This window comes from Anas platyrhynchos, chromosome 19, assembly GCF_047663525.1.
Source record: "Anas platyrhynchos isolate ZD024472 breed Pekin duck chromosome 19, IASCAAS_PekinDuck_T2T, whole genome shotgun sequence".
In the NCBI taxonomy this organism is placed as follows: Eukaryota; Metazoa; Chordata; class Aves; order Anseriformes; family Anatidae; genus Anas; species Anas platyrhynchos.
This window is the reverse complement of record NC_092605.1, coordinates 10,510,051-10,516,039: the sequence shown is the minus strand read 5'-3', so window position 1 is coordinate 10,516,039 and position 5,989 is coordinate 10,510,051.

Here is a 5,989-nt window from a genome sequence, read left to right as displayed (position 1 = left end):
CCCCCGCCGCGGCGGAGCTGGGAAATGTAGTCCCGGCGGGGGGAGCTGGGGAGGGGGCTGCGACCCTCCCCACCCCCCAGGCATCTTTCTTTCAGCCCCCCCCGTGGACCCCCGGCATCCCTACGGCATCCTCTTGCAGCCCTCCGGCAGGCTGCCAGGCAGCCCCCTCCCCCCCCCGCGGTCCCCAGCACCGCCTGGTATCGCCCAGCACACTCTACAACCCCCCCCCGCGACCCCCAGCATCCCCCCAGCATCCCCCAGTATCCCTCAGTATCCCCCCAGCATCTGTAGCATCCCCCCAGCATCCCCAACATCCCTCAGCATCCCCCCAGTATCCCCCACATCCCCCCAGCATCCCCACAACATCCCCCCAGCATCCTTCCAGTGACCTCCAGCATCCCTCCAGCACCCCTCCAGCACCCCCACAACATCCCCACAACATCCCCCATACCCCCCCAGCGTTGCTCCAGCATCCCCCCACAACCCTCCTCATCCCTCCAGCACCCTCCGGCATCCTCCAGCATCCCCCCAGCACCCCCCGTTGCTGCTGTCTGGAGCCCCCCAGGGTTGGGGTGCTGGAGGAGCACCAGGGCTGATGTTCCCACCCCTGCACTGCTCGGGGGGAGCTGCAGCAGGAGCCTCTCTGCACCCCGGGCACAGCTGCGGTGCCTTTTTCACTCAGGACACGGCCGGGGGGGCCAGGACACCTTGAGGTCCTGCTGCTCTGGGGGCTGGGGGGCGGTGGGATGCGGGCTCTGGGTTTGCAGTACACAGCAGGGTTACCCCAAAGGCTGAACAGCACGGCCATGCTGCAGGGGATAGGCCCTGCACGGGGCTGTGAGACCGCTTTGAAACCAAGCTACCACCTTTGGTAACAGCCCTGGGCATTTTGGGGGTGGGCTTGTTTCAGGACACCCCCGTGCCTGACTGCACCCAAAGGGGCCGGGGAACTGGAGCTCCCTTACGCCCGACAGAGCAGCGCCTCTGCTGCTGCCTCGGTGTTGGGGCAAAGGGCTGGGGCTCCGCGGGAGGAAGGCTCTTCACAGTGGCCTCTTTTATGACCGAAAGGATTTTCTGGTGTTCAGCAGTTCCCATGAGCTCTGTTAGGTGCACATCATCCCCAAAATAAGATGATCGGATGCTTCAGCTGCTGTTCTGCTCAGTGCAAACAAGCCCTGCAAATAAAGCAGCGCTGCCACCGATGGTGCTGGCACCAGCACCAACCCGGGCACGGTCATGGTGCGCGGTTCCTAAACAGACATCAAGCCCCAGCCGTGCTCCTTCCAGCTCCTGAAAACCCAGGAAAAAAAAAAATCGATGCTTGTCTCATGGAAAAAGCCAAGAAGCGGAGTGCTAATGAAGAGCAAACCCGCCCCCGGTGGACCTGGATGAGATTAGAGCTGGCCTGAGAGCCTGGGGCACGCGGTGCCGGGGCACCACGCAGCGCTCTGCCCTCACCCCTCTGCCAGGTGGCATCTGAGGACATTTCCAGGCTTGTGGGCTGAAAGTGTTTGCCAAACAAAGGTCCTTCCTTCCTCCTTTCCCCCGCCCCCGTTACCATTTTTGTGCAAAATCTGTAGGATTCTTCCCGGTGGCTTTATTCACTCCTAAACTAACATTTCCGTGCTGAGGGCTGGGTGCTGACGGCCCCGGCCCCGGCTGCTGCCCCGTGCACCCCAAGCCAACCAGAGCCTGCCACCTGCAGGGATTTTCCCCTATTTTCCCATGCCCGTGTCTCTGGATCCACAGGCGTTTGTGGCACCTCAGGGACAAGGTTTGGGGCTGTCCCTGGGCAGGGCAGTGGGGACCCCTGGGGCAGGAGGGCAAGGACCAAAAGGCTGGTCCCCATTTGGGGGACGCAGGCTGCAGCTCGGGGCGTGCTTCATTCCCATATAACTGCAAGGAGGGAGCGCATGCTCTCGAGCACTGAGTCTTCCAAAGCACCCCTGGGATTTAGAAGGAGTGGGAAGCTGGATTCCTTCCCCTATATCTGAGCCCTTCCAAGCAGGCTTGCCACGTAGGAACTCCCTGACTTCTAGAAGCAAATCCCTCCTGCTTTCTTCTCCGGGCTCCTCTGCCTGCCAGGGTATTTCTAGAGTCAGGTTTTGGGTGTCTCCAGGATTCCTCGTTCTGCTTTGAGAAGATTTATGCTGAAGACAGCTCGGGCAGAGGCTGCTGCTGTGATGCTTTCAGTTCACGGCAGGGCACAACCTGCCTTAGGATCCAGGAATGTTTTGCAGCCAGGGAGCTGCTGGCATCAACCTGGCATCAGCTGGTGCAGGCTCCTCCTTTCCTCTATTTCTCCACATTTAATTGCAGCATTTTCCTGGCGTGGCAAAAGGAGGAGGGGGGGGGGCTACCCGGGGGTGACAACAGCTCGGCTCTGTTGAACCTCCAAGACCAGATAGTGCTGGCCCAGATTGGTCACAGCCAATTAGCATCAAAGCAACCCATTTCGGTGGAAAACAATACGATGGCTACAGCCCCAGTGAGAGCAGGGCACTGTCCCAGTTGCCCATACCCCCAGGTCCACCACAGGCCCCCCCAACCCACCTCTGCCCCTCGGCGACCAACCTGCCACCGAAATGTGCCACAAACAAACACCACGTCCCACCGTGCCTCTGCTTGGGCTGTGCTGGTCCTGTGCCTGGGCTGTGCACCACGACTGCTAGCCCCGAGAAGCTCCCTGCAGACGGGCTTTGATCACCTTTCTCAGTTTTCTGTTCCAGGAGGCAGAGGTAATGCCCTGATGGATGCGGTGCGGGCACCCACTGTCCCGCAACCCCCACCGGGTCCCTGCCGTAGGGGCACGAGCCTTTTCCCTCTGCCTGCTCCCCAAACCCAGCTGGCACCGGGCTCAGCTCTCGGCTTCATTCCTGTACAAGTGTAAATAACCACCCGGCCCCTCCGGCACGGAGAGGCTCTGCAGAGCACAGCCCCAAGCAGCAGGGCTCGGCCACGCCGCTGCGCCCAGCCCTTGGTGCCCGCCTGGCCCCGCTGCACCCCGCAGCCGCTGGCCCGGGGTCATCTGCTGCTGCCCTGGCTCCGTGCCGAGCCCCGTGGCACCCGAGCAGCCCCTCTCTGCACAGGTGGGGAGTGAAGGCGTGGGTCCAGCTCCTCGTTCCCCTCCTGCATTGCTCCTGCAGAAATCCTGCGTGCCACCAGCGGTGCCACAGGAGCCAGGATTAAAGCCCCTGGGAGAGCGCTGCTTCCAGAGCCCAATTCCCATGACGTTTTCCCCGTTACAGAAATGCAGACGAGGGTGTTTGCATTTCCAGCCAGGGCTGGAAAGCCCTCAGTGGAGGTTCTCCGTGTCCCCAGGGCACGTCACATCCCGGCTGCAGGGACATCCCGTCCCCAACAAGCAGCCCCCTGGCTCCCCGCACAGCCCTGGGACCCTCCGCTCGCAGTGATCTCTCCCCACCTCGACAGATGCACTGGGGAAGGTTTAAGCACCAAGTTGAGTGCAAGTGCTATTTTTTCCCCTTCCTGGAATTAACATATTGCAAAGAGTTTTATAGAGATGGTAAATAGACATATGCACAAGGCAAAAGGAACGGAGGCAGCAGGCCCTTGGTAAGGACGCGGTGTGTTTGCACGGTGGCAGAGAAGGGGGGGACTTTTTTCTTTCTCCATAATTAGTGCAGGAACAACGAGCAGCAGGACAGGGAGGTTTCAAGGCACTGCAGCCTGCACCTCTGCTGTAACTCAGAAATGCCATGTCTTCTATATCTTTTAAATGCTTTTTTTAAGAACTCGCTAACATTGTCCCCATACCCATAAAAGAGAAAATGGGAGCATGGCAAGGGGCGGCTGGTTTTCCGGGGTCACAGCTCAAGATTTGCTCCCTCCAAGCCCACCCTGGAAAGCTGCATCCTCTTTCTTAAAAATAAAGCCACGTTAACCAAGAGCGACTGCCCATGAGGAGCAAGCCAGGCGTGACCGTGCGTGCCACTGCTGGGGCAGGGACAGCTGATGGCTCCCTTACTGGGCAGAACTGGGGCACCGAAAGCACGACTCCAGCATGAGCCGCAGCCTCCCTCCTTCCTCCAGAGCCAGCAGAAGCAGCGCAGAAATCCTCGTTCTCTGGGGAGCTTCAGGGAGGGACTAACGCCGTGTAACTGAGCCAGCGGAGCCTGCGCAGGAGACACCGAGCACATCGGCCACGGCCGCCCTCACTCCTGCCCAGTTGGGGAAGAAGGGGCTGATTTGACAAGTTTGATCACATTTTTAGGCTCAGGCACAAGCTGGGAGCTGGGGCTGATCTCCTGCAGCAGTGATGCTGTCCCTGCAGTAGGTAATTCCTCCACTCGCTTCATCCGCTCCCATGTGGCAGCACGTGGGTTATGGGTGCATCTCAGGCCGTGCAGCAGCAGATATTTGATATTTGTGCCGTTTTCATTCCAGGGCAAAGCCTGCTCCGAGCAGCCTACAGGGCATGCCCGCTTTGATAGGTATTGCTTTGGAGCATGATTGATCCAGCAGGGCAGCTCAAACAAAGCCTGCCTTTGCTTTCCTTCTGTACAAATGCTGATTAATGGGCTTTCTTTTTTTTTTTTTTTTTTTTTTTGACGTTCATTCAGCACAAGTGGGAATCGCCTCACCTCGCTGCCTGAGCGCCAGGAAGGTGTCTGGGGGGATGGCCACAGCCACAGCCCGGGCTGGGTGCTCCTGAGCAAAGCCCAGCAGGGACCCCCGGCGGGTGAAGGGAGCAGCAGGATGGAGCACAGGTGGTTACAAGTGGTGTTCACCCTATAATTACAGCCAAACTGGGATGCAGTGAGTGCTGCTGTGTCCTTCAGAGCAACCAGAAACAGCAGCTCAGCTGTGGTTTTGCAGCCCTGTTCCTGCAGAGGGGCAGGGGAGGCAGCAACACGGTTTGCAGCTGGTTGTACGTTTGCTCTTTGCACAGCCGAGGCCCCGAGGTGAGCAGAGCATCTCCAGCGTGCCCAGGCTTTGGGCTGCTGGCAGGGGAAAATCGCATTAGGGTGATATTAATTGCCTTAGTGCATGCAGTGTGACAGCTTACCCTGAGCTGGCAGAGCCAAAGCGGTGCGTGAGGTCAGGGGAAGCCAAAGCTTCACTTCAAACCAAGGAGGGGCTGTGCACGGCTATTTTGCTCTGCTGTTTTGCCGTGAGGGCGGTCAGACACGGGAACAGGCAGCCCAGGCTGTGCAGACCCCGTCCTTGGGGACATCGCAGCCCAACCAGACGTGGCCCGGAGCCACCGGTGCCAGCCCCGTGCGCAGCGCCCTGGCCAGGTGCCCCTGGGGTCTCCAGCACCAGAGCTTCGGCCTCTGTGGCCGTGAGCCCTTGCTCCTGGCTGTGCCATGGCTCCGCTCCCCGTCCTGCTCCCCATGACACAGGACCTGCCCTGCGCCTCCCCGCTGCAGCACGATGCCAACTGCAGAGCAGCTGAGGGATGGGAGCAGGCACCGTGATTTCCTCCAGATCTAATAACCCAGGCGTTACCGACTTCTTCATTTACCCAGAGCCGTCTCCTCTCGCTCCCGAGTTGCTGTGCTTGCCTCCAGCTGCGGCTCTTCCAATTACAGACCTGTGCTGAACACACCCCACGAACATTTCTCCTGATTCCTTGAAGCTGCCCTAGAGACGGAGTCAGATCCAGCAACAGGACAGAATTAAATTCCAAAGGTCCTGGCAATCTCTAAGTGGATTTTTTTTTTTTAAGTTCTTTTTTTGGCTATGTCACATTGCTCAGCCCATGGGAATTTTTATTCTACTCTTTCCTACTATTTTAAGTTTGGGGGCACAAAATTCGCATGGAGTGCTCCTGAAGGGATCCCAAAGCCCTGCAGCAGACAGCTTCCCTACAGACCCTGCTCCCCAAAAGCCCTTGTAAGAAAATCACTAGAAAGAGAAAAGCACCAAAGCTTTTGGGTCCATCTGAAGTGGTTTGGGCTCACTCTGGGTCTGGCTGCACCAGAGCCCCTCTGTGCTCTTCCCCAGGGAGCTTTCTTCAGGCAAA